Consider the following 25,833-nt stretch of genomic DNA (forward strand, 5'->3'; position numbering starts at 1 on the left):
CCGTTGCCGAGAGTGCTAGGTAATAATTCGAATTTAAATTTAGTGAGACAAATTAACCATCATCTTTTTAAAACAATAACAAAAAGAAAATAAGTTTGCTTTTTTCAAATCTACTGGAATTTAAAAGAGGAAAAAAAAGTGAAAAAGCCAACGGCACGCAGTGTTCCTAAGTGGTCTCCCTCCCAAGTAGTGACTGCGCTCGACGCTGCTTAACTTCGGTTATCGGACGAGAACCGGTGTATTCAGCGTGATATGGCCGTTGCCGAGAGTGCTAGTTAATAATTTGAATTTAATTAACTTTCATCTTTATAAAACAATAACAAAATGAAGATATGTGTGCTTTTTTCAAATCGGGTGGAATTTAAAAGAGGAAACAAAAGTGAAAAACCAACGGCACGCAATATTCCCAAGTACTGACTGCGCTCGACGCTGCTAACGTCGGCGATCGGACGAGAACCGGTGTTCTCAGCGTGATATGGCCGTTGCCGAGAGTGCTAGTTAAAAATTCGAATTTAAATTAAGTGAGACAAATTAACCCTCATCTTTCTAAAACAATAACAAAAAGAAGATATGTTTGCTTTTTTCATATCTATTGGAATTTAAAAGAGGAAAAAAAAGTGAAAAAGCTAACGGCACGCAGTGTTCCTAAGTGGTCGCCCTCCCAAATACTGACTGCGCTCGACGCTGCTTAACTTCGGTTATCGTACGAGAACCGGTGTATTCAGCGTGTTATGGCCGTTGCCGATAGTGCTAGTTAATAATTTGAATTAAATTAACTTTCATCTTTATAAAACAATAACAAAAAGAAGATATGTGTGCTTTTTTCAATTCGGGTGGAATTTAAAAGAGGAAGCAAAAGTGAAAAACCAACGGCACGCAGTATTCCCAAGTACTGACTGCGCTCGACGCTGCTACCAGGGCGATCGGACGAGAACCGGTGTTCTCAACGTGATATGGCCGTTGCCGAGAGTGCTAGTTAAAAATTCGAATTTAAATTAAGTGAGACAAATTAACCTTCATCTTTATAAAACATTAACAAAAAGAAAATATGTTTGCTTTTTTCATATCGGGTGGAATTTAAAAGAGGAAACAAAAGTGAAAAAGCCAACGGCACGCAGTATTCCCAAGTACTGACTGCGCTCGACGCTGCTAACGTCGGCGATCGGACGAGAACCGGTGTTCTCAGCGTGATATGGCCGTTGCCGAGAGTGCTAGTTAATAATTTGAATTAAATTAACTTTCATCTTTATAAAACAATAACAAAAAGAAGATATGTTTGCTTTTTTCATATCTGGTGGAATTTGAAAGAGGAAATAAAAGTGAAAAAGCCAACGGCACGCAGTATTCCCAAGTACTGTATGCGCTCGACGCTGCTTAACTTCGGTGATCGGACGAGAACCGGTGTTTTCAGCGTGATATGGCCGTTGCCGAGAGTGCTAGTTAATAATTCGAATTTAAATTAAGTGAGACAAATTAACCTTCATCATTTTAAAACAATAACAAAAAAACATGTTTGCTTTTTTCATATCTATTAAAATTTAAAAGAGGAAAAAAAGTGAATAAGCCAACGGCACGCAGTGTTCCTAAGTGGTCTCCCTCCCAAGTACTGACTGCGCTCGACGCTGCTTAACTTCGGTGATCGGACGAGAACCGCTGTATTCAGCGTGATATGGTCGTTGCCGAGAGTGCTAGTTAATAATTCGAATTTAAATTAAGTGAGACAAATTAACCTTCATCATTTTAAAACAATAACAAAATGAAAACATGTTTGCTTTTTTCATATCTATTAAAATTTAAAAGAGGAAAAAAAAAGTGAAAAAGCCAACGGCACGCAGTGTTCCTAAGTGGTCTCCCTCCCAAGTAGTGACTGCGCTCGACGCTGCTTAACATCGGTTATCGGACGAGAACCGCTGTATTCAGCGTGATATGGCCGTTGCCGAGAGTGCTGGTTAATAATTCGAATTTAAATTAAGTGAGACAAATTAACCTTCATCATTTTAAAACAATAACAAAATGAAAACATGTTTGCTTTTTTCATATCTATTAAAATTTAAAAGAGGAAAAAAAGTGAATAAGCCAACGGCACGCAGTGTTCCTAAGTGGTCTCCCTCCCAAGTACTGACTGCGCTCGACGCTGCTTAACTTCGGTGATCGGACGAGAACCGCTGTATTCAGCGTGATATGGTCGTTGCCGAGAGTGCTAGTTAATAATTCGAATTTAAATTAAGTGAGACAAATTAACCTTCATCATTTTAAAACAATATCAAAATGAAAACATGTTTGCTTTTTTCATATCTATTAAAATTTAAAAGAGGAAAAAAAAAAGTGAAAAAGCCAACGGCACGCAGTGTTCCTAAGTGGTCTCCCTCCCAAGTAGTGACTGCGCTCGACGCTGCTTAACATCGGTTATCGGACGAGAACCGCTGTATTCAGCGTGATATGGCCGTTGCCGAGAGTGCTGGTTAATAATTTTAATTTAATTAACTTTCATCTTTATAAAACAATAACAAAAAGAAGATATGTTTGCTTTTGTCATATCGGGTGGAATTTAAAAGAGGAAACAAAAGTGAAAAAGCCAACGGCACGCAGTATTCCCAAGTACTGACTGCGCTCGACGCTGCTAACGTCGGCGATCGGACGAGAACCGTTGTTCTCAGCGTGATATGGCCGTTGCCGAGAGTGCTAGATAATAATTCGAATTTAAATTAAGTGAGACAAATTAACCTTCATCTTTTTAAAACAATAACAAAAAGAAAATATGTTTGCTTTTTTAATATCTATTGGAATTTAAAAGAGGAAAAAAAAGTGAAAAAGCTAACGGCACGCAGTGTTCCTAAGTGGTCGCCCTCCCAAATACTGACTGCGCACGACGCTGCTTAACTTCGGTTATCGTACGAGAACCGGTGTATTCAGCGTGTTATGGCCGTTGCCGATAGTGCTAGTTAATAATTTGATTTAAATTAACTTTCATCTTTATAAAACAATAACAGAAAGAAGATATGTTTGCTTTTTTTCATATCTGGTGGAATTTGAAAGAGGAAACAAAAGTGAAAAAGCCAACGGCACGCAGTATTCCCAAGTACTGTATGCGTTCGACGCTGCTTAACTTCGGTGATCGCACGAGAACCGGTGTTTTCAGCGTGATATGGCCGTTGCCGAGAGTGCTAGTTAATAATTCGAATTTAAATTAAGTGAGACAAATTAACCTTCATAATTTTAAAACAATAACAAAAAAAAACATGTTTGCTTTTTTCATATCTATTAAAATTTAAAAGAGGAAAAAAAGTGAAAAACCCAACGGCACGCACTGTTCCTAAGTGGTCTCCCTCCCAAGTTGTGACTGCGCTCGACGCTGCTTAACATCGGTTATCGGACGAGAACCGCTGTATTCAGCGTGATATGGCCGTTGCCGAGAGTGCTGGTTAATAATTTTAATTTAATTAACTTTCATCTTTATAAAACAATAACAAAAAGAAGATATGTTTGCTTTTGTCATATCGGGTGGAATTTAAAAGAGGAAACAAAAGTGAAAAAGCCAACGGCACGCAGTATTCCCAAGTACTGACTGCGCTCGACGCTGCTAACGTCGGCGATCGGACGAGAACCGTTGTTCTCAGCGTGATATGGCCGTTGCCGAGAGTGCTAGATAATAATTCGAATTTAAATTAAGTGAGACAAATTAACCTTCATCTTTTTAAAACAATAACAAAAAGAAAATATGTTTGCTTTTTTAATATCTATTGGAATTTAAAAGAGGAAAAAAAAGTGAAAAAGCTAACGGCACGCAGTGTTCCTAAGTGGTCGCCATACTAAAAACATTGAGCTACGACAAACATTGGCCGAGATATTAAGCAAAATGTTCGTCAACTTTGGTATCGTCTCACTTATTTTTATTATGTTACTTATGATTTTTGCACTAAACTTTGGAGGCTCATAACTCTTGTTCTACAAGAGATACTGGAATCTCCTTTGGATATGTTATAGTACTCTTTGCTCCCCATTCAAGGATACTTTAAACTTGAGGCTACCTCAATATCGTCGTCAACTTATTTTTTGTCTCACTTATTGTTAGAAGGTTACTTTTGATTTTTGAAAATAAACTTTGCAGGCTCGTAACTCTGGTTCTACCAGAGATACGGGGATGTAAATAATGTGACCTTGACACAAATGTTCGGATAATTATAAAGGTCTTTGCATGTTCCAAGCAAAAAAAAACTTCGCGGTTTCGAACCTGTGGCCTTCCGAGAGTGAGGCGGATGCGATAACCGCTACACTAAAGATATGTTATTATTTTTAATCGAAAGAACAGGGTCAAGTAATTAAGCAATACGTGAACAAACAAACCCCTCCATAGAAAATGCATTAGACTATACTTTGCAGGCTCGTAACTCTGTTTCTACTGGAGATACGGGGATGTCCTTTGAGTTTGTTATAGTCCAATTTGTCCCCCATCTAACCATACTAAAAACATTGAGCTACGACAAACAGCAGTCGAGTAATTAAGCTAATCGTAAACAAACAAACCCCTCCATAGGAAATGCATTAGACTATACTTTGCAGGCCCATAACTCTGTGTCTACTAGAGATACGGGGATGTCCTTAGGATATGTTATAGTCTAAATTGTCCCCCATCTAACCATACTAAAAACTTTGGGCTACGACAAACAGGGGCCGAGTACTTAAGCAAAACGTAACGAAACAAACCCCCTGCATAGGAAATGCATTAGACTATAGTTTGCAGGCTCGTAACTCTGTTTCTATTGGAGATACGGGGATGTCCTTTGAGTATGTTTTAGTCCAATTTGTCCCCCATCAAACCATTCTAAAAACATTGAGCTACGACCAACAGGGGCCGAGTAATTAAGCTAAACGTAAACAAACAACCCGTCCATAGGAAATGCAGTAGACTATATTTTGCAGGCTCATAACTCTGTGTCTACTTTGCCGAGAAAAGGGTTCTTAACGCTTGTCCCCTATTTTAAACCCTTTTTTGATCTACAAAGAACTCTTTGATATGAGTTCTCTATAAAGCCCTAAGGAGTTCATCTACGATCCGAGCTGGGGTTTTTCTTTGAACCAAGTTAGTTTCTTTTGGAACCGTATTAGGTTCCTCCCTGAACCATGTGGCGTGTGCATCAGAACCTTGTTCAGTTGTAATCGGAACCATGTGTAGTTTGACTGAGAACCGTGTTGAGTTCGACTCTGAACCCTGCTTCGTACGGCTAAGAATTGAATTGCGTTAAACCCAGAACCCGGTTTAGTTCGACCCAGAACCCTGTTTAGTTATAATCCGAACGCTGTGTAGTTCGACTCTGAACCCTATCGAGTTTGCCTCTGAACCCTGTCGAGTTTGACTCTAAACCCTGTCGAGTTAGCCTAAGAACCGTGTTGCAGTCAACCCAGAACCCGTGTAGCTCGACTCTGACTCCGGTTTAGTTCAAATCTGAACATGATTTATTTTGACTCAGAACCCTCGTTTGTTTCAAATCCGTTGGAAATATATTATAGGGAGAGGGCAAACACATTCTTGCCACGTCATAGCCTTATATCTCTTACCTCGATTCCATCCCCCTAACGGGGGAATTTCAGCATCGCGCCTACAAACGCTCCCGTAAGTAGAGGTATAAAATGACGTCGGATGTTCTTTCCCTCCCTGACAAACGCCCTCTCCCTATAGCATATGACCACCTCATAGAGGTTCTTATTTTAACAGTGTTAGGTTGCAATCATGACAATGATATTCAATTTCTCCCTCTTGGTGACTCTTTAAATACACTTCATGAAGTATAAGTTTACACTATATATAAATGTAGTAAAGCTGAATTAAAGAGTAAACACCAAATTTGAAATATTAATATAAAATAATATCTTGAAATATTGAAATGAAACAGAGCTATATATCTACAAAACTACTAAAGGAATCGTAATGCCGAAACATATTTAACATATTTTCATTTATTATTCAGCAATAAGAAAATGTTATGATTTTGTAAGAGATCAATTCATCCTACTCGCTTTATATTAACCTTGTGTTTCTATTCATATGCAATCTTCATTACTCGTTCTATATAAACTTTCACTTGTGCCGTTCCAAAGAAAAGAAGATTATCTTAAATAATTAAATAAATATAACTGATATTAATTTTTTTAATCGTCAGTATTTTACCTTAATTCTAGTTAAGCCGTTTTAAGAAACATTATTCTTAAAATGAATTTAAACATAGCTATTGTTGACGTTTGACTTCTAGCGTATAGCGCTTTCACAATTTTTGGAAATTTAGGGTATATAAAGCGATTCATTCACAAATGATAAAAATGAGAGCAATTGCGTAAGCATTTGGTGGAAGCCCTGCCATTGGGAGACTAAACGTTTCTCGTAACCGTAGCCGATCGCGCGTACATCTTAACCCCAACGATGATAATGTAGTAGAAGCCAATGTTCCAGATTGGCGTGTATGTGGTATACACAGAAGACCAATGGTGTTGTCAGAAGCCAATAAGTACAGATTTGCGTGTATGTGGTATATACCATACGAAAGACAAGTGTGGAGATAGCGTAATGAAGTAGAATTTTCCTAATTTCTGTTAACTGCGAACGCGGTCCGGAAATTGCGAACACGGTTGCTCTGATTTGCCAACTGCGAACGCGGTGATAGACAGACACACACACACACACACACACGTCCAGTGTTATACCTCTTCGTGACGTCATCGTCACTCGGAGAGGTAAAAACCTGTGTTAAGGGAAAATTCAAGTAATTTTATGAATTTCTCTAATTTGAAGACATTCCAGCATATTGAACTCTCCGAGAATTATTTCCCAATGACTTAAAAATCAAAATAAATATGAGTTCCTTCAAATATTTAGTATAAGGTAGTCCGAAGAATTACAAATTAATTTTGATTATTAAAATCTTTGGGATATTTTTAGAATGTTTCACTATGCAGGTTGAATTAATAGATGATTTCTCTCTTCACCCTTCACGATCTAAGTTCATATCGAAAAACCTTAAACTTAAAAACACACCATATGAGGAAAAAAGTGTTAAGTAAAGCCCAAAGGTGTTTATCCCCACCATTCAAACAGTTTTATGTTAAACAACAATGCGATTCGGAATTGATTCGGTTAAAAACGGTTGTGTAATCGTTTCCAATGCGTTGGCAACGGTTGTGCAAGCTCGTGTAAACGCGGCTTATATTTCCGTTTAAAAACATTTCAACAAGGGTCAATTAACACCGTGCCGTTTTTCTAAGCACCCATTGATAGAACACCTTCCAACTGAAACAAAAACACCCTGCAGATTAAAGCACACCTGGAAGAGTTAATAAAACCTAAAGGTGTTTCTAAGTACCAGTGAATCGCCATTTCCTTTAAAAAATACCTAAAAAGAGTCAACTAGAACGTTCTAACGGAGAAAGTACCATCCCAGTTACAAAACACTCTAAAAAACACCCATGAAACACCTTTTTTTCAAGCAGTGTTCTTTCACGAACCTTTAAGGATCTTTCAAGAACCCGTATTTTTTTCATGAACCCTCAAGGATCTATCAAGAACCGAAATGTTCTTTCACGAACCCTCAAGGATCTATCGAGAACCTGAATGTTCTCTCACGAACCGTGAAGGCTCTCGCAAGAACCCAAATGTTCTTTCAAGAACGTTCAAGGATCTATTAAAACCCCACACGTTATTACAAGAACCCTTTTAATTAGATACGATCTGCTAAGAACCTTCCTGTTCTATTGTGAACCTTCATCCACGTCTGGGAACCTGTAGCGTTCCAACTAGAACGTAAGAGTTCTATTGAAAACCCTCGAAGAACCCCTTTTTTTTACAGTGTATAGTCTAATGCATTTCCTATGCAGGGGGTTTGTTTCGTTACGTTTTGCTTAAGTACTCGGCCCCTGTTTGTCGTAGCCCAAAGTTTTTAGTATGGTTAGATGGGGGACAATTTGGACTATAACATATCCTAAGGACATCCCCTATCTCTAGTAGACACAGAGTTATGGGCCTGCAAAGTATAGTCTAATGCATTTCCTATGGAGGGGTTTGTTTGTTTACGATTAGCTTAATTACTCGACTGCTGTTTGTCGTAGCTCAATGTTTTTAGTATGGTTAGATGGGGGACAAATTGGACTATAACATACTCAAAGGACATCCCCGTATCTCCAGTAGAAACAGAGTTACGAGCCTGCAAAGTATAGTCTAATGCATTTTCTATGGAGGGGTTTGTTTGTTCACGTATTGCTTAATTACTTGACCCTGTTCTTTCGATTAAAAATAATAACATATCTTTAGTGTAGCGGTTATCGCATCCGCCTCACTCTCGGAAGGCCACAGGTTCGAAACCGCGAAGTTTTTTTTTGCTTGGAACATGCAAAGACCTTTATAATTAGCCGAACATTTGTGTCAAGGTCACATTATTTACATCCCCGTATCTCTGGTAGAACCAGAGTTACGAGCCTGCAAAGTTTATTTTCAAAAATCAAAAGTAACCTTCTAACAATAAGTGAGACAAAAAATAAGTTGACGACGATATTGAGGTAGCCTCAAGTTTAAAGAATCCTTGTATGGGGAGCAAAGAGTACTATAACATATCCAAAGGAGATCCCAGTATCTCTTGTAGAACAAGAGTTATGAGCCTCCAAAGTTTAGTGCAAAAATCATAAGTAACATAATAAAAATAAGTGAGACGATACCAAAGTTGACGAACATTTTGCTTAATATCTCGGCCAATGTTTGTCGAAGCTCAATGTTTTTAGTATAATTAGATGGGGGACAATTTGGACTATAACATATCCTAAGGACATCCCCGTATCTCTAGTAGACACAGAGTTATGGGCCTGCAAAATATAGTCTACTGCATTTCCTATGGACGGGTTGTTTGTTTACGTTTAGCTTAATGACTCGGCCCCTGTTGGTCGTAGCTCAATATTTTTAGTATGGTTAGATGGGGGACAAATTGGACTATAACATACTCAAAGGACATCCCCGTATCTCCAGTAGAAACAGAGTTAGGAGCCTGCAAAGTATAGTCTAATGCATTTTCTATGGAGGGGTTTGTTTTTTCACGTATTGCTTAATTACTTGACCCTGTTCTTTCGATTAAAAATAATAACATATCTTTAGTGTAGCGGTTATCGCATCCGCCTCACTCCCGGAAGGCCACAGGTTCGAAACCGCGAAGTTTTTTTTATAATTATCCGAACATTTGTGTCAAGGTCACATTATTTACATCCCCGTATCTCTGGTAGAACCAGAGTTACGAGCCTCCAGAATTTAGTCTAATGTATTTGGGCTCGAACCACCAGCCTTTCGGTTAACAGCCGAACGCGCTAACCCTTGCGTCACGGAAGCCCAAAAATTAAATGGTCGTTAGGTATTGTGGAAAAACTTTGGTTTTTTACGTTACATTTGAGACTTCACAACACCGCTCCCGGGTGGGCTGGAACCACCAACCTTTTGGTTAACATCCGAACGCGCTAACCATGGAGCCACGGAAGCTCAGAAACTAAATGTTCGTCAGGTATTGTGGAAAAACTCTGACTTTTTACGTTACACTAGAGACCTCACAACACCGCTCCTGGGTGGGCTCGAACCACCAAACTTTTGGTTAACATCCGAACGAGCTAACCATGGAGCCAAGAAAGCTCAGAAGTGAAATGGTCGTCAGGTATTGTGGAAAAACTTTGACTTTTTTCGTCACATCTGAGACCTCACAACACCGCTCCCGAATGGGCTCGAACCACCAACCTTTCGGTTAACAGCCGAACGCGCTAACCATTGCGACACGGAAGCCCAAAAATTTAATGGTCGTCAGGTATTGTGGAAAAGCTTTGGCATTTTACATTTCATTTGAGATCCCACAACAACGCTCCCAGGTGGGCTCGAACCACCAACCTATTGGTTAACAGCCAAACGCGCTAACCATTGAGCCACGGAAGCTCAGAAATTAAATGGTTGTCACGTTATGTGGAAAAGTTTTGACTTTTTACGATACTTCTGAGACCCCACAACACCACTTCCGGGTGGGCTCGAACCACCAGCCTTTCGGTTAACAGCCGAACGCGCTAACCCTTGCGTCACGGAAGCCCAAAAATTAAATGGTCGTCAGGTATTGTGGAAAAACTCTGACTTTTTACGTTACACTAGAGACCTCACAACACCGCTCCCGGGTGAGCTCGAACCACCAGCCTTTTGAATAACAGCTGAGCGCGCTAACCAGTGCGCCACGGAAGCCCAAAAATTATATGGTCGTCAGGTATTGTGGAAAAAATTTGGCTTTTTACGTTACATTTGAGATACCACAACACCGGTCCCTGGTGGGCTCGATCCACAAACCTATTGGTTAACAGCCGAACGCGCTAACTATTGAGCCACGGAAGCTCAGAAATTAAATGGTTGTCACGTATTGTGGAAAAGTTTTGACATTTTACGTCACATCAGAGACCTCACAACACCGCTCCCGGATGGGCTCGAACCACCAATTTTTCGGTTAACAGCCGAACGCGCTAACCATTGCGCCACGGAAGCCCAAAAATTAAATGGTCGTCAGGTACTGTGGAAAAACTTTGGGTTTTTACGTTACATTTGAGATCTTACAACACAGCTCCCGGGTGGGCCCGAACCACCAACCTTTCGGTTAACAGCTGAACGCGCTAACCATTGCGCCACGGAAGCCCAAAAATTAAATGTTCGTCAGGTATTGTGGAAAAACTCTGACTTTTTACGTTATATCTGAGACCTCACATCACCGCTCCCGGGTGGGCTCGAACCACCAGCCTTTTGGATAACAGCTGAGCGCGCTAACCAGTGCGCCACGGAAGCCCAAAAATTATATGGTCATCAGGTATTGTGGAAAAACTTTGGCTTTTTACGTTACATTTGAGATACCACAACACCGCTCCCGGATGGGGTCGAACCACCAACCTTTCGGTTAACAGCCGAACGCGCTAACCATTGCGCCACGGAAGCTCAAAAATTAAATGGTCGTCAGTTATTGTGGAAAAACTTTGACTTTTTACGTCACATCTGAGACGTCACAACACCGCTCCCGGATGGGCTCGAACCACCAACCTTTCGGTTAACAGCCGAACGCGCTAACCATTGCGCCACGGAAGCTCAAAAATTATATGGTCGTCAGGTATTGTAGAAAAACTTTGACTTTTTACGTCACATCTGAGACCTCACAACACCGCTCCCGGATGGTCTCGAACCACCAACCTTTCAGTTAACAGCCGAACGCGCTAACCATTGCGCCACGGAAGCCCAAAAATTAAATGGTCGTCAGGTATTGTGGAAAAACTTTGGCATTTTACATTACGTTTGAGATCGCACAACACCGCTCCCGGGTGGGCTCGAACCACCAACCTATTGGTTAACAGAAGAACGCGCTAACCATTGAGCCAAGGAAGCTCAGAAATGAAATGGTCGTCAGGTATTGTGGAAAAACTTTGACTTTTTACGTCACATTTGAGACTTCACAACACCGCTCCCGGATGGGCTCGAACCACAAACCTTTTGAATAACAGCTGAACGCTCTAACCATTGCGCCACGGAAGCCCAAAAATTAAATGTTCGTCAGTTATTTTTAAAAAACTCTGAATTTTACGTTACATCTAAGACCTCACAACACCGCTCCCGGATGGGCTCGAACCACCAACCTTTCGGTTAACAGCCGACGGCGTTAACCATTGCGCAACGGAAGCCCAAAGATTAAATGTTCGTCAGGTATTGTGGAAAAACTTTGGATTTTTACGTTACACGTGAGATTTTACAACACCGCTCCCGGGTGGGCTCGAACCACCAACCTTTCAGTTAACAGCCGAACGCGCTAACCATTGCGCCACGGAAGCCCGAAAATTAAATGGTCGTCAGGTATTGTGGAAAAACTTTGGCATTTTACATTACGTTTGAGATCCCACAACACCGCTCCCGGGTGGGCTCGAACCACCAACCTATTGGTTAACAGAAGAACGCGCTAACCATTGAGCCAAGGAAGCTCAGAAATGAAATGGTCGTCAGGTATTGTGGAAAAACTTTGACTTTTTACGTCACATTTGAGACTTCACAACACCGCTCCCGGATGGGCTCGAACCACAAACCTTTTGAATAACAGCTGAACGCTCTAACCATTGCGCCACGGAAGCCCAAAAATTAAATGTTCGTCAGTTATTTTTTAAAAACTCTGAATTTTACGTTACATCTAAGACCTCACAACACCGCTCCCGGATGGGCTCGAACCACCAACCTTTCGGTTAACAGCCGACGGCGTTAACCATTGCGCAACGGAAGCCCAAAGATTAAATGTTCGTCAGGTATTGTGGAAAAACTTTGGATTTTTACGTTACACGTGAGATTTTACAACACCGCTCCCGGGTGGGCTCGAACCACCAACCTTTCGGTTAACAGCCGAACGCGCAAACCATTGCGCCACGGAAGCTCAGAAATGAAATGGTCGTCAGGTATTGTGGAAAAACTTTGACTTTTTACGTCACATCTGAGACCTCACAACACCGCTCCCGGATGGGCTCGAACCACCAACCTTTCGGTTAACAGCCGAACGCGCTAACCATTGCGCCACGGAAGCTCAAAAATTAAATGGTCGTCAGGTATTGTGGAAAAACTTTGACTTTTTACGTCACATCTGAGACCTCACAACACCGCTCCCGGATGGTCTCGAACCACCAACCTTTCAGTTAACAGCCGAACGCGCTAACCATTGCGCCACGGAAGCCCAAAAATTAAATGGTCGTCAGGTATTGTGGAAAAACTTTGGCATTTTACATTACGTTTGAGATCCCACAACACCGCTCCCGGGTGGGCTCGAACCACCAACCTATTGGTTAACAGAAGAACGCGCTAACCATTGAGCCAAGGAAGCTCAGAAATGAAATGGTCGTCAGGTATTGTGGAAAAACTTTGACTTTTTACGTCACATTTGAGACTTCACAACACCGCTCCCGGATGGGCTCGAACCACAAACCTTTTGAATAACAGCTGAACGCTCTAACCATTGCGCCACGGAAGCCCAAAAATTAAATGTTCGTCAGTTATTTTTAAAAAACTCTGAATTTTACGTTACATCTAAGACCTCACAACACCGCTCCCGGATGGGCTCGAACCACCAACCTTTCGGTTAACAGCCGACGGCGTTAACCATTGCGCAACGGAAGCCCAAAGATTAAATGTTCGTCAGGTATTGTGGAAAAACTTTGGATTTTTACGTTACACGTGAGATTTTACAACACCGCTCCCGGGTGGGCTCGAACCACCAACCTTTCGGTTAACAGCCGAACGCGCAAACCATTGCGCCACGGAAGCTCAGAAGTGAAATGGTCGTCAGGTATTGTGGAAAAACTTTGACTTTTTACGTCACATCTGAGACCTCACAACACCGCTCCCGGATGGGCTCGAACCACCAACCTTTCGGTTAACAGCCGAACGCGCTAACCATTGCGCCACGGAAGCTCAAAAATTAAATGGTCGTCAGGTATTGTGGAAAAACTTTGACTATTTACGTCACATCTGAGACCTCACAACACCGCTCCCGGATGGTCTCGAACCACCAACCTTTCAGTTAACAGCCGAACGCGCTAACCATTGCGCCACGGAAGCCCAAAAATTAAATGGTCGTCAGGTATTGTGGAAAAACTTTGGCATTTTACATTACGTTTGAGATCCCACAACACCGCTCCCGGGTGGGCTCGAACCACCAACCTATTGGTTAACAGAAGAACGCGCTAACCATTGAGCCAAGGAAGCTCAGAAATGAAATGGTCGTCAGGTATTGTTGAAAAACTTTGACTTTTTACGTCACATTTGAGACTTCACAACACCGCTCCCGGATGGGCTCGAACCACAAACCTTTTGAATAACAGCTGAACGCTCTAACCATTGCGCCACGGAAGCCCAAAAATTAAATGTTCGTCAGTTATTTTTAAAAAACTGTGAATTTTACGTTACATCTAAGACCTCACAACACCGCTCCCGGATGGGCTCGAACCACCAACCTTTCGGTTAACAGCCGACGGCGTTAACCATTGCGCAACGGAAGCCCAAAGATTAAATGTTCGTCAGGTATTGTGGAAAAACTTTGGATTTTTACGGTACACGTGAGATTTTACAACACCGCTCCCGGATGGGCTCGAACCACCAACCTTTCGGTTAAGAGCCGAACGCGCTAACCATTGCGCCACGGAAGCTCAGAAATGAAATGGTAGTCAGGTATTGTGAAAAAACTTTGACTTTTTACGTCACATCTGAGACCTCACAACACCGCTCCCGGATGGTCTCGAACCTCCAACCTTTCAGTTAACAGCCGAACGCGCTAACCATTGCGCCACGGAAGCCCAAAAATTAAATGGTCGTCAGGTATTGTGGAAAAACTTAGGCATTTTACATTACGTTTGAGATCCCACAACACCGCTCCCGGGTGGGCTCGAACCACCAACCTATTGGTTAACAGAAGAACGCGCTAACCATTGAGCCAATGAAGCTCAGAAATGAAATGGTCGTCAGGTATTGTGGAAAAACTTTGACTTTTTACGTCACATTTGAGACTTCACAAAACCGCTCCCGGATGGGCTCGAACCACAAACCTTTTGAATAACAGCTGAACGCTCTAACCATTGCGCCACGGATGCCCAAAAATTAAATGTTCGTCAGTTATTTTTAAAAAACTCTGAATTTTACGTTACATCTAAGACCGCACAACACCGCTCCCGGATGGGCTCGAACCACCAACCTTTCGGTTAACAGCCGAACGCGCTAACCATTGCGCCACGGAAGCTCAGAAATGAAATGGTCGTCAGGTATTGTGGAAAAACTTTGGCTTTTTACGTTACATTTGAGACTTCACAACACCGCTCCCGGGTGGGCTCGAACCACCAACCTTTTGGTTAACATCCGAACACGCTAATCATGGAGCCAAGGAAGCTCAGAAATGAAATTGTCGTCAGGTATTGTGGAAAAACTTTGACTTTTTACGTTACATCTAAGATCTCACAACACCGCTCCCGGATGGGCTCGAACCACCAATCTTTCGTTTAACAGCCGACGGCGTTAACCATTGCGCAACAATAGCCCAAAGATTAAATGTTCGTCAGGCATTGTTGAAAAACTTTGGATTTTTACGTTACACGTGAGATTTCACAACACCGCTCCCGGGTAGGCTCGAACCACCAACCTTTCGGTTAACAGCCGAACGCGCTAACCATTGCGCCACGGAAGCCCAAAAATTAAATGGTCATCAGGTATTGTGGAAAAAAAACAAAAGTGAAAAAGCCAACGGCACGCAGTATTCCCAAGTACTGACTGCGCTCGACGCTGCTTAACTTCGGTGATCGGACGAGAACCGGTGATTTCAGCGTGATGTGGCCGTTGCCGAGAGTGCTGGTTAATAATTCGAATTTAAATTAAGTGAGACAAATTAACCTTCATCTTTTTAAAACAAAAACAAAAAGAAAATATGTTTGCTTTTTTCATATCTATTGGAATTTAAAAGAGGAAAAAAAAGTGAAAAAAGCCAACGGCACGCAGTGTTCCTTAGTGGTCTCCTACCCAAGTACTGACTGCGCTCGACGCTGCTTAACTTCGGTGATCGGACGAGAACCGGTGTTCTCAGCGTGATATGGCCGTTGCCGAGAGTCATAGTTAATCATTTGAATTTAATTAACCTTCATCATTATAAAACAATATCAAAAAGAAGATATGTTTGCTTTTTTCATATCTGGTGGAATTTCAAAGAGGAAATAAAAGTGAAAAAGCCAACGTCACGCAGTGTTTTCAAGTACTGACTGCGCTCGACGCTGCTAAACTTCGGTGATCGGACGAGAACCGGTGTTTTCAGCGTCATATGGGCGTTGACGAGAGTGCTAGTTAATAATTTTCAATTTAATTAACCTTCATGTTTATAAATCAATAAAAAAAGAAGATATGTTTGCTTTTTTCATATCTGGTGGAATTTATAAGAGGAAACAAAAAGGAAAAAGCCAACGGCACGCAGTGTTCCTAAGTCGTCTCCCTCCCAAGTACTGACTGCGCTCGACGCTGCTTAACTTCGGTGATCGGACGAGAACCGGTGTTTTCAGCGTGATATGGCCGTTGTCGAGAGTGCTAGTTAATAATTTGAATTTAAAGTTTCAAAGTTTCAAAGTTTATTTGGCATAGTTTAGTACAAAAGCTCATGAGGAGGGACCAAGTCTTCAAGCGACTTATTGCCCTCCTTAAATTTCTTAAGATTAACGACAATTGGACAACAAAATTAGATAAAGAACATTAAAAAAGAATAATCACAAAAAAAATAATATAAATTAAAATTTAAATAAAGTTTTGCAAATACATGGATATAGTTTAATATCTTTTGTAAAGCATGACTTTACAAACCTTAATTAACCTTCATCTTTATAAAACAATAACAAAAAGAAAATATGTTTGCTTTTTTCATATCTGGTGGAATTTAAAAGAAGAACGCGCTAACCATTGAGCCACGGAAGCCCAAAAATTAAATGGTCGTCCGGTATTGTGGAAAAACTTTGGCTTTTTACGTTACATTTGAGACTTCACAACACCGCTCCCGAGTGGGCTCGAACCACCAACCTTTTGGTTAACATCCGAACACGCTAACCATGGAGCCAATGAAGCTCAGAAATGAAATGGTCGTCAGGTATTGTGGAAAAACTTTGACTTTTTACGTCACATCTGAGACTTCACAACACCGCTCCCGGATGGGCTCGAACCACAAACCTTTTGACTAACAGCTGAACGCTCTAACCATTGCGCCACGGAAGCCCAAAAATTAAATGTTCGTCAGTTATTTTTAAAAAACTCTGAATTTTACGTTACATCTAAGACCGCACAACACCGCTCCCGGATGGGCTCGAACCACCAACCTTTCGGTTAACAGCCGAACGCGCTAACCATTGCGCCACGGAAGCTCAGAAATGAAATTGTCGTCAGGTATTGTGGAAAAACTTTGACTTTTTACGTCACATCTGAGACCTCACAACACCGCTCCCGGGTGGGCTCGAACCACCAACCTATTGGTTAACAGCCGAATGCGCTAACCATTGAGCCACGGAAGCCCAAAAATTAAATGGTCGTCAGGTATTGTGGAAAAACTTTGGCTTTTTATGTTATTGTTTTAAAAAGATGGTTAATTTGTGTCACTTAATTTAAATTCGAATTATTAACTAGCACTCTCGGCAACGGCCATATCACGCTGAAAACAAAGGTTCTCGTCCGATCACCGAAGATAAACAGCGTCGAGCGCAGTCAGTACTTGGGAACACTGCGTGCCGTTGGCTTTGTCACTTTTGTTTTCTCTTTTAAATTCCACCAGATATGAAAAAAGCAAACATATCTTCTTTTTGTTATTGTTTTATAAAGATGAATGTTAATTAAATTCAAATTATTAAATAGCACTCTCGGCAACGGCCATATCACGCTGAAAACACCCTTTCTCGTCCGATCACCGAAGTTAAGCAGCGTCGAGCGCTGTCAGTACTTTGGAGGGAGACCAATTAGGAACACTGCGTGCCGTTGGGTTTTTCACTTTTATTCGTCTTTTAAATTCCAATAGATTTGAAAAAAGCAAACATATTTTCTTTTGTTATTGTTTTTAAAAGATGAAGGTTAATTGGTTTCACTTATTTTAAATTCGAATTATTAACTACCAATCTCGGCAACGGCCATATCACGCTGAATACACCGGTTCTCGTCCGATAACCGAAGTTAAGCAGCGTCGAGCGCAGTCACTACTTGGGAGGGAGACCACTTAGGAACACTGCATGCCGTTGGCTTTTTCACTTTTCTTCCTCTTTTAAATTCCAATAGATATGAAAAAAGCAAACATGTTTTCTTTTGCTATTGTTTTAAAAAGAGGAAGTTAATTTATCTCACTTAATTTAAATTCGAATTATTAACTAGCACTCTCGTCAACAGCCATATCACGCTGAAAACACCGGTTCTCGCCCGATCACCGAAGTTAAGCAGCGTCGAACGCAGTCAGTACTTGGGAACACTGCGTGCCGTTGGCTTTGTCACTTTTGTTTCCTCTTTTAAATTCCACCAGATATGAAAAAAGCAAACATATCTTCTTTTTGTTATTGTTTTATAAAGATGAATGTTTATTAAATTCAAATTATTAAATAGCACTCTCGGCAACGGCCATATCACGCTGAAAACACCCGTTTTCGTCCGATCACCGAAGTTAAGCAGCGTCGAGCGCTGTCAGTACTTTGGAGGGAGACCAATTAGGAACACTGCGTGCCGTTGGGTTTTTCACTTTTATTCGTCTTTTAAATTCCAATAGATTTGAAAAAAGCAAACATATTTTCTTTCGTTATTGTTTTAAAAAGATGAAGGTTAATTGGTTTCACTTAATTTAAATTTGAATTATTAACTACCAATCTCGGCAACGGCCATATCACGCTGAAAACACCGGTTCTCGTCCGATCACCGAAGTTAAACAGCGTCGAGCGCAGTCAGTACTTGGGAACACTGCGTGCCGTTGGCTTTGTCACTTTTGTTTCCTCTTTTAAATTCCACCAGATATGAAAAAAACAAACATATCTTCTTTTTGTTATTGTTTTATAAAAATGAAGGTTAATTAAATTCAAATTATTAAATAGCACTCTCGGCAACGGCCATATCACGCTGAAAACAAAGGTTCTCGTCCGATCACCGAAGTTAAGCAGCGTCAAGCGCAGTCAGTACTTGGGAGGGAGACCAATTAGGAACACTGCGTGCCGTTGGGTTTTTCACTTTTCTTCGTCTTTTAAATTCCAATAGATATGAAAAAAGCAAACATATTTTCTTTTGTTATTGTTTTAAAGCGATGAAGGTTAATTTGTTTCACTTAATTTAAATTCGAATTATTATCTAGCACTCTCGGCAACGGCCATATCACGCTGAAAACACTGGTTCTCGTCCGATCACCGAAGTTAAACAGCGTCGAGCGCAGTCAGTACTTGCGAACACTGCGTGCCGTTGGCTTTGTCACTTTTGTTTCCTCTTTTAAATTCCACCAGATATGAAAAAAACAAACATATCTTCTTTTTGTTATTATTTTATAAAGATGAAGGTAAATTCAAATTATTAAATAGCACTCTCGGCAACGGCCATACCACGCTTAAAACAGAGGTTGTCGTCCGATCACCGAAGTTAAGCAGCGTCGAGCGCAGTAAGTACTTGGGAGGGAGACAACTTAGGAACACTGCATGCCGTTGGCTTTTTCACTTTTCTTCCTCTTTTAAATTCCAATAGATATGAAAAAAGCAAACATATTTTCTTTTGCTATTGTTTTAAAAAGATGAAGGTTAATTGGTTTCACTTAATTTAAATTTGAATTATTAACTACCAATCTCGGCAACGGCCATATCACGCTGAAAACATCGGTTCTCGTCCGATCACCGAAGTTAAACAGCGTCGAGCGCAGTCAGTACTTGAAAACACTGCGTGCCGTTGGCTTTGTCACTTTTATTTCCTCTTTTAAATTCCACCAGATATGAAAAAAACAAACATATCTTCTTTTTGTTATTGTTTTATAAAAATGAAGGTTAATTAAATTCAAATTATTAAATAGCACTCTCGGCAACGGCCATATCACGCTGAAAACAAAGGTTCTCGTCCGATCACCGAAGATAAACAGCGTCGAGTGCAGTCAGTACTTGGGAGGGAGACCACTTAGGAACACTGCGTGCCGTTGGCTTTTTAACTTTTCTTCCTCTTTTAAATTCCAATAGATATGAAAAAAGCAAACATATTTTCTTTATGTTATTGTTTTAAAATGATGAAGGTTAATTTATATCACTTAATTTAAATTCGAATTATTAACTAGCACTCTCGGCAACGGCCATATCACCCTGAAAACACCGGTTCTCGTCCGATCACCATAATTAAGCAGCGTCGAGCAGTCAGTACTCCACGCTGCTTAACCGGTGTTTTCAGCGTGATATGGCCGTTGCCGAGAGTGCTATTTAATAATTTGAATTTATTTAACCTTCATCTTTATAAAACAATAACAAAAAGAAAATATTTTGCTTTTTCCATATCTATTGGAATTTAAAACAGGAGAAAAAATGTGAAAAAGCCAATGGCACGCAGTGATCCTAAGTGGTCTCCCTCCCAAGTACTGACTGCGCTCGACGCTGCTTAACTTCGGTGATCGGACGAGAACCGGTGTTTTCAGCGTGATATGGCCGTTGCCGAGAGTGCTAGTTAATAATTCGAATTTAAATTAAGTGAGACAAATTAACCTTCATCTTTTTAAAACAATAACAAAATGAAAATATGTTTGCTTTTTTCATATCTATTGGAATTTAAAAGACAAAAAAAAAGTGAAAAAGCTAACGGCAAGCAGTGTTCCTAAGTGGTCTCCCTCCCAAGTACTGACTGCGCTCGACGCTGCTTAACTTCGGTTATCGCACGAGAACCGGTGTATTCAGCGTGATATGGCCGTTTCCGAGAGTGCTAGTTAATAATTTGAATTTAATTAACCTTCATCTTTATAAAACAATAACAAAATGAAGATGTGTTTGCTTTTTTCATATCAATTGGAATTTAAAAGAGGAAAAAAAAGTGAAAAAGCCAACGGCACGCAGTGTTCCTAAATGGTCTACCTCCCAAGTACTGACTGCGCTCGACGCTGCTTAACTTCGGTGATCGGACGAGAACCGGTGTTTTCAGCCTGATATGGCCGTTGCCGAGAGTGCTTGTTATTAATTCGAATTTAAATTAAGTGAGACAAATTAACCTTCATATTTTTAAAACAATAACAAAAAGAAAATATGTTTGCTTTTTTCATATCTATTGGAATTTATAATAGGAAAAAAAAGTGAAAAAGCCAACGGCACGCAGTGTTCCTAAGTGGTCTCCCTCCCAAGTACTGACTGCGCTCGACGCTGCTTAACTTCGGTGATTGGACGAGAACCGGTGTTTTCAGCGTGATATGGCCGTTGCCGAGAGTGCTATTTAATAATTTGAATTTAATTAACCTTCATAAAACAATAACAAAAAGAAGATATGTTTGCTTTTTTCATATCTATTGGAATTTAAAAGAGGAAAAAAAGTGAAAAAGCCAACGGCACGCAGTGTTCCTAAGTGGTCTCCCTCCCAAGTACTGACTGCGCTCGACGCTGCTTAACTTCGGTGATCGGACGATAACCGGTGTTTTCAGCGTGATATGGCCGTTGCCGAGAGTGCTAGTTAATAATTCGAATTTAAATTAAGTGAGACAAATTAACCTTCATCTTTTTAAAACAATAACAAAAAGAAAATGTGTTTGTTTTTTTCATATCTTTTGGACATAAAAGACAAAAAAAGTGAAAAAGCAAACGGTACGCAGTGTTCCTAAGTGGTCTCCCTCCCCAATACTGACTGCGCTCGACGCTGCTTAACTTCGGTGATCGGACGAGAACCGTTGTTTTCAGCGTGATATGGCCGTTGCCGAGAATGCTAGTTAATAATTCGAATTTAAATTAAGTGAGACAAATTAACCTTCATATTTTTAAAACAATAACAAAAAGAAAATATGTTTGCTTTTTTCATATCTATTGGAATTTATAAAAGGAAAAAAAAGTGAAAAAGCCAACGGCACGCAGTGTTCCTAAGTGGTCTCCCTCCCAAGTACTGACTGCGCTCGACGCTGCTTAACTTCGGTGATCGGACGAGAACCAGTGTTCTCAGCGTTATATGGCCGTTGCCGAGAATGTTAGTTAATAATTCGAATTTAAATTAAGTGAGACAAATTAACCTTCATCTTTTTAAAACAATAACAAAAAGAAAATGTGTTTCCTTTTTTCATATCGTTTGGACTTAAAAGACAAAAAAAGTGAAAAAGCTAACGGCCCGCAGTGTTCCTAAGTGGTCTCCCACCCCAGTACTGACTGCGCTCGACGCTGCTTAACTTCGGTGATCGGACGAGAACCGTTGTTTTCAGCGTGATATGGCCGTTGCCGAGAGTGCTAGTTAATAATTCGAATTTAAATTAAGTGAGACAAATTAACCTTCATATTTTTAAAACAATAACAAAGAGAAAATATGTTTGCTTTTTTCATATCTATTGGAATTTAAAAGAGGAAAAAAAGTGAAAAAGCCAACGGCACGCAGTGTTCCTAAGTGGTCTCCCTCCCAAGTACTGACTGCGTTCGACGCTGCTTAACTTCGGTGATCGGACGAGAACCGGTGTTCTCAGCGTGTTATGGCCGTGGCCGAGAGTGGTAGTTAATAATTCGAATTTAAATTAAGTGAGACAAATTAACCTTCATCTTTTTAAAACAATAACAATAAGAAAATATGTTTGCTTTTATAATATCTATTGGATTTAAAAGACAAAAAAAGTGAAAAAGCTAACGACACGCAGTGTTCCTAAGTGGTCTCCCTCCCAAGTACTGTCTGCGCTTGACGCTGCTTAACTGCGGTGATCGGACGAGAACTGGTGTTTTCAGCGTGATATGGCCTTTGCCGAGAGTGCTACTTAATAATTTGAATTTAATTAACCTTCATCTTTATAAAACAATAACAAAAAGAAGATATGTTTGGTTTTTTCATATCTGGTGGAATTTAAAAGAGAAAACAGAAAGGAAAAAGCCAACGGCACGCTGTGTTCCCAAGTACTGACTGCGCTCGACGCTGCTTAACTTCGGTGATCGGACGAGAACCGGTGTTTTCAGCGGGATATGGCCGTTGCCGAGAGTGCTAGTTAATAATTCGAATTTAATTAACCTTCATATTTATAAAACAATAACAAAAAGAACATATGTTTGGATTTTTCATATCTGGTGGAATTTAAAAGAGGAAACAAAAAGGAAAAGCCAACGGCACGCAGTGTTCCCAAGTACTGACTGCGATCGACGCTGCTTAACTTCGGTGATCGGACGAGAACTGGTGTTTTCAGCGTGATATGGCCTTTGCCGAGAGTGCTACTTAATAATTTGAATTTAATTAACCTTCATCTTTATAAAACAATAACAAAAAGAAGATATGTTTGGTTTTTTCATATCTGGTGGAATTTAAAAGAGGAAACAGAAAGGAAAAAGCCAACGGCACGCTGTGTTCCCAAGTACTGACTGCGCTCGACGCTGCTTAACTTCGGTGATCGGACGAGAACCGGTGTTTTCAGCGGGATATGGCCGTTGCCGAGAGTGCTAGTTAATAATTCGAATTTAATTAACCTTCATATTTATAAAACAATAACAAAAAGAACATATGTTTGGATTTTTCATATCTGGTGGAATTTAAAAGAGGAAACAAAAAGGAAAAGCCAACGGCACGCAGTGTTCCCAAGTACTGACTGCGATCGACGCTACTTAACTTCGGTGAGCGGACGAGAACCGGTGTTTTCAGCGTGATATGGCCGTTGCCGAGAGTGCTAGTTAATAAATCGAATTTAAATTAAGTGAGACAAATTAACCTTCATATTTTTAAAACAATAACAAAAAGAAAATATGTTTGCTTTTTTCATATCTATTGGAATTTAAATGAGGAAAAAAAAGTAAAAAAGCCAACGGCACGCAGTGTTCCTAAGTGGTCTCCCTCCCAAGTACTGACTGCGCTCGACGCTGCTTAACTTCGGTGATCGGACGAGAACCGGTGTTCTCAGCGTTATATGGCCGTGGCCGATAATGTTAGTTAATAATTCGAATTTAAATTAAGTGAGACAAATTAACCTTCATCTTTTTAAAACAATAACAAAAAGAAAATGTGTTTGCTTTTTTCATATCTATTGGACTTAAAAGACAAAAAAAGTGAAAAAGCTAACGGCACGCAGTGTTCCTAAGTGGTCTCCCTCCCCAGTACTGACTGCGCCCGACGCTGCTTAACTTCGGTGATCGGACGAGAACCGTTGTTTTCAGCGTGATATGGCCGTTGCCGAGAGTGCTAGTTAATAATTCGAATTTAAATTAAGTGAGACAAATTAACCTTCATATTTTTAAAACAATAACAAAAAGAAAATATGTTTGCTTTTTTCATATCTATTGGAATTTAAAAAAGAGGAAAAAAAGTGAAAAAGCCAACGGCACGCAGTGTTCCTAAGTGGTCTCCCTCCCAAGTACCGACTGCGCTCGACGCTGCTTAACTTCGGTGATCGGACGAGAACCGGTGTTCTCAGCGTGTTATGGCCGTGGCCGAGAGTGGTAGTTAATAATTCGAATTTAAATTAAGTGAGACAAATTAACCTTCATCTTTTTAAAACAATAACAATAAGAAAATATGTTTGCTTTTATAATATATATTGGATTTAAAAGACAAAAAAAGTGAAAAAGCTAACGGCACGCAGTGTTCCTAAGTGGTCTCCCTCCCAAGTACTGTCTGCGCTTGACGCTGCTTAACTGCGGTGATCGGACGAGAACTGGTGTTTTCAGCGTGATATGGCCTTTGCCGAGAGTGCTAATTAATAATTTGAATTTAATTAACCTTCATCTTTATAAAACAATAACAAAAAGAAGATATGTTTGGTTTTTTCATATCTGGTGGAATTTAAAAGAGGAAACAAAATGGAAAAAGCCAACGGCACGCAGTGTTCCCAAGTACTGACTGCGCTCGACGCTTCTTAACTTCGGTGATCGGACGAGAACCGGTGTTTTCAGCGTGATATGGCCGTTGCCGAGAGTGCTATTTAATAATTTGAATTTAATTAACCTTCATATTTATAAAAAAATATCAAAAAGAATATATGTTTGCTTTTTTCATATCTGGTGGAATTTAAAAGAGGAAACAAAAAGGAAGAAGCCAACGGCACGCAGTGTTCCCAAGTACTGACTGCGCTCGACGCTGCTTAACTTTGGTGATCGGACGAGAACCGGTATTTTCAGCGTGATATGGCGATTGCCGAGAGTGCTAGTTAATTATTCGAATTTAAATTGAGTGAGACAAATTAACCTTCATCTTTTTAAAACAATAACAAAAAGAAAACATGTTTGCTTTTTTCATATCTTTTATAATTTAAAAGAGGAAAGAAAGTGAAAAAGCCAACGGCACGCAGTGTTCCTAAGTGGTCTCCCTCCCAAGTACTGACTGCGCTCGACGCTGCTAACGTCGGCGATCGGACGAGAACCGGTGTTCTCAGCGTGATATGGCCGTTGCCGAGAGGTCTAGTTAATAATTCGAATTTAAATTTAGTGAGACAAATTAACCTTCATCTTTTAAACAATGGCTTTTTAATTTTTTTTCCTCTTTTAAATTCCAATAGATATGAAAAAACAAACATATCTTCTTTTTGTTATTGTTTGATAAAGATGAAAAGCTTTGACTTTTTACGTTACTTCTAAAACTTCACACCATCGTTCCCGGATGGGCTCGAACCACCGACCTTTCAGTTAACAGCTGAACGCGCTAACTATTGCGCCCCGGAAGCCCAAAAATTAAATGTTCTTCAGGTATTGTGGAAAAACTTTGACATTTTACGTTACATCTGAGACCTGAAATGGTCGTCAGGTATTGTGGAAAAACTTTGGCTTTTTACGTTATATCTGATACCTCAAAACACCGCTCCCGGGTGTGCTCGATCCACCAACCTTTCTGATAACAGCCGAACGCGCTAAAAGGCGCCACGGAAGCCCAGAAATTAAATGGTCGTCAGGTATTGTGGAAAAGCTTTGACTTTTTACGTTACCGATATATTTGCTTGAATTAAAGAAAAAAGTACAAAAATAATGGTGTCAGTGGTTATACTTGAAAAGAGCGAAAAAAAACTCAAAATATTCTGGTCGAGAAACGTCGATTTTGAAAATGGTATTAAAAATCGAGGTACATTTTTATTTATTGATCAATCGAGATGAAATCACTTTTAATGAGTATTTAATAGGTATTTAAGCTAAATTCGGTCCAAAATT

General features: G+C 40.3%; 2 non-coding genes and 39 pseudogenes across 2 annotated transcripts; 9 read left to right on the top strand and 32 right to left on the bottom strand.

Moving 5' to 3' along the window:
• Window positions 1–145: 145 nt before the first annotated feature.
• Window positions 146–264, bottom strand: LOC149582590 (5S ribosomal RNA; annotated as a pseudogene).
• A 360-nt stretch (window positions 265–624) lies between these two features.
• On the bottom strand, window positions 625–743 carry LOC149582591 (5S ribosomal RNA; annotated as a pseudogene).
• Window positions 744–1,326: 583 nt separating this feature from the next.
• On the bottom strand, window positions 1,327–1,429 carry LOC149582592 (5S ribosomal RNA; annotated as a pseudogene).
• Window positions 1,430–1,562: 133 nt separating this feature from the next.
• LOC149582593 (5S ribosomal RNA) lies at window positions 1,563–1,681 on the bottom strand (annotated as a pseudogene).
• A 138-nt stretch (window positions 1,682–1,819) lies between these two features.
• On the bottom strand, window positions 1,820–1,938 carry LOC149582594 (5S ribosomal RNA; annotated as a pseudogene).
• A 136-nt stretch (window positions 1,939–2,074) lies between these two features.
• On the bottom strand, window positions 2,075–2,193 carry LOC149582595 (5S ribosomal RNA; annotated as a pseudogene).
• Window positions 2,194–2,332: 139 nt separating this feature from the next.
• Window positions 2,333–2,451, bottom strand: LOC149582596 (5S ribosomal RNA; annotated as a pseudogene).
• A 361-nt stretch (window positions 2,452–2,812) lies between these two features.
• On the bottom strand, window positions 2,813–2,931 carry LOC149582597 (5S ribosomal RNA; annotated as a pseudogene).
• A 123-nt stretch (window positions 2,932–3,054) lies between these two features.
• Window positions 3,055–3,157, bottom strand: LOC149582598 (5S ribosomal RNA; annotated as a pseudogene).
• Window positions 3,158–14,129: 10,972 nt separating this feature from the next.
• On the bottom strand, window positions 14,130–14,202 carry TRNAK-CUU (transfer RNA lysine (anticodon CUU)). Its single transcript has one exon. It is a non-coding gene; the product is annotated as a tRNA-Lys (tRNA).
• A 1,079-nt stretch (window positions 14,203–15,281) lies between these two features.
• LOC149582600 (5S ribosomal RNA) lies at window positions 15,282–15,384 on the bottom strand (annotated as a pseudogene).
• Window positions 15,385–15,522: 138 nt separating this feature from the next.
• On the bottom strand, window positions 15,523–15,641 carry LOC149582601 (5S ribosomal RNA; annotated as a pseudogene).
• Window positions 15,642–15,988: 347 nt separating this feature from the next.
• Window positions 15,989–16,107, bottom strand: LOC149582602 (5S ribosomal RNA). The gene has a single exon (XR_016380612.1). It is a non-coding gene; the product is annotated as a 5S ribosomal RNA (ribosomal RNA).
• Window positions 16,108–17,426: 1,319 nt separating this feature from the next.
• Window positions 17,427–17,545, top strand: LOC149582603 (5S ribosomal RNA; annotated as a pseudogene).
• A 135-nt stretch (window positions 17,546–17,680) lies between these two features.
• Window positions 17,681–17,799, top strand: LOC149582604 (5S ribosomal RNA; annotated as a pseudogene).
• Window positions 17,800–17,933: 134 nt separating this feature from the next.
• Window positions 17,934–18,036, top strand: LOC149582605 (5S ribosomal RNA; annotated as a pseudogene).
• Window positions 18,037–18,158: 122 nt separating this feature from the next.
• LOC149582606 (5S ribosomal RNA) lies at window positions 18,159–18,277 on the top strand (annotated as a pseudogene).
• Window positions 18,278–18,412: 135 nt separating this feature from the next.
• Window positions 18,413–18,515, top strand: LOC149582607 (5S ribosomal RNA; annotated as a pseudogene).
• Window positions 18,516–18,637: 122 nt separating this feature from the next.
• Window positions 18,638–18,756, top strand: LOC149582608 (5S ribosomal RNA; annotated as a pseudogene).
• Window positions 18,757–18,891: 135 nt separating this feature from the next.
• On the top strand, window positions 18,892–18,994 carry LOC149582609 (5S ribosomal RNA; annotated as a pseudogene).
• A 371-nt stretch (window positions 18,995–19,365) lies between these two features.
• On the top strand, window positions 19,366–19,468 carry LOC149582610 (5S ribosomal RNA; annotated as a pseudogene).
• Window positions 19,469–19,590: 122 nt separating this feature from the next.
• LOC149582611 (5S ribosomal RNA) lies at window positions 19,591–19,709 on the top strand (annotated as a pseudogene).
• Window positions 19,710–20,088: 379 nt separating this feature from the next.
• Window positions 20,089–20,207, bottom strand: LOC149582612 (5S ribosomal RNA; annotated as a pseudogene).
• A 137-nt stretch (window positions 20,208–20,344) lies between these two features.
• On the bottom strand, window positions 20,345–20,463 carry LOC149582613 (5S ribosomal RNA; annotated as a pseudogene).
• Window positions 20,464–20,585: 122 nt separating this feature from the next.
• Window positions 20,586–20,704, bottom strand: LOC149582614 (5S ribosomal RNA; annotated as a pseudogene).
• Window positions 20,705–20,841: 137 nt separating this feature from the next.
• On the bottom strand, window positions 20,842–20,960 carry LOC149582615 (5S ribosomal RNA; annotated as a pseudogene).
• A 115-nt stretch (window positions 20,961–21,075) lies between these two features.
• Window positions 21,076–21,194, bottom strand: LOC149582616 (5S ribosomal RNA; annotated as a pseudogene).
• Window positions 21,195–21,328: 134 nt separating this feature from the next.
• On the bottom strand, window positions 21,329–21,447 carry LOC149582617 (5S ribosomal RNA; annotated as a pseudogene).
• A 137-nt stretch (window positions 21,448–21,584) lies between these two features.
• Window positions 21,585–21,703, bottom strand: LOC149582618 (5S ribosomal RNA; annotated as a pseudogene).
• A 134-nt stretch (window positions 21,704–21,837) lies between these two features.
• On the bottom strand, window positions 21,838–21,956 carry LOC149582619 (5S ribosomal RNA; annotated as a pseudogene).
• Window positions 21,957–22,092: 136 nt separating this feature from the next.
• Window positions 22,093–22,211, bottom strand: LOC149582620 (5S ribosomal RNA; annotated as a pseudogene).
• Window positions 22,212–22,345: 134 nt separating this feature from the next.
• Window positions 22,346–22,464, bottom strand: LOC149582621 (5S ribosomal RNA; annotated as a pseudogene).
• A 122-nt stretch (window positions 22,465–22,586) lies between these two features.
• Window positions 22,587–22,689, bottom strand: LOC149582622 (5S ribosomal RNA; annotated as a pseudogene).
• A 346-nt stretch (window positions 22,690–23,035) lies between these two features.
• LOC149582623 (5S ribosomal RNA) lies at window positions 23,036–23,138 on the bottom strand (annotated as a pseudogene).
• A 121-nt stretch (window positions 23,139–23,259) lies between these two features.
• LOC149582624 (5S ribosomal RNA) lies at window positions 23,260–23,362 on the bottom strand (annotated as a pseudogene).
• A 137-nt stretch (window positions 23,363–23,499) lies between these two features.
• Window positions 23,500–23,618, bottom strand: LOC149582625 (5S ribosomal RNA; annotated as a pseudogene).
• Window positions 23,619–23,752: 134 nt separating this feature from the next.
• On the bottom strand, window positions 23,753–23,871 carry LOC149582626 (5S ribosomal RNA; annotated as a pseudogene).
• A 138-nt stretch (window positions 23,872–24,009) lies between these two features.
• LOC149582627 (5S ribosomal RNA) lies at window positions 24,010–24,128 on the bottom strand (annotated as a pseudogene).
• Window positions 24,129–24,262: 134 nt separating this feature from the next.
• On the bottom strand, window positions 24,263–24,381 carry LOC149582628 (5S ribosomal RNA; annotated as a pseudogene).
• A 122-nt stretch (window positions 24,382–24,503) lies between these two features.
• LOC149582629 (5S ribosomal RNA) lies at window positions 24,504–24,606 on the bottom strand (annotated as a pseudogene).
• A 361-nt stretch (window positions 24,607–24,967) lies between these two features.
• LOC149582630 (5S ribosomal RNA) lies at window positions 24,968–25,085 on the bottom strand (annotated as a pseudogene).
• Window positions 25,086–25,833: the final 748 nt, after the last annotated feature.

The sequence above is a fragment of the Phalangium opilio genome, unplaced genomic scaffold, assembly GCF_054372755.1.
Source record: "Phalangium opilio isolate 3A_F unplaced genomic scaffold, DU_Popi_V2 ptg001675l_1, whole genome shotgun sequence".
Taxonomy (NCBI): domain Eukaryota; kingdom Metazoa; phylum Arthropoda; class Arachnida; order Opiliones; family Phalangiidae; genus Phalangium; species Phalangium opilio.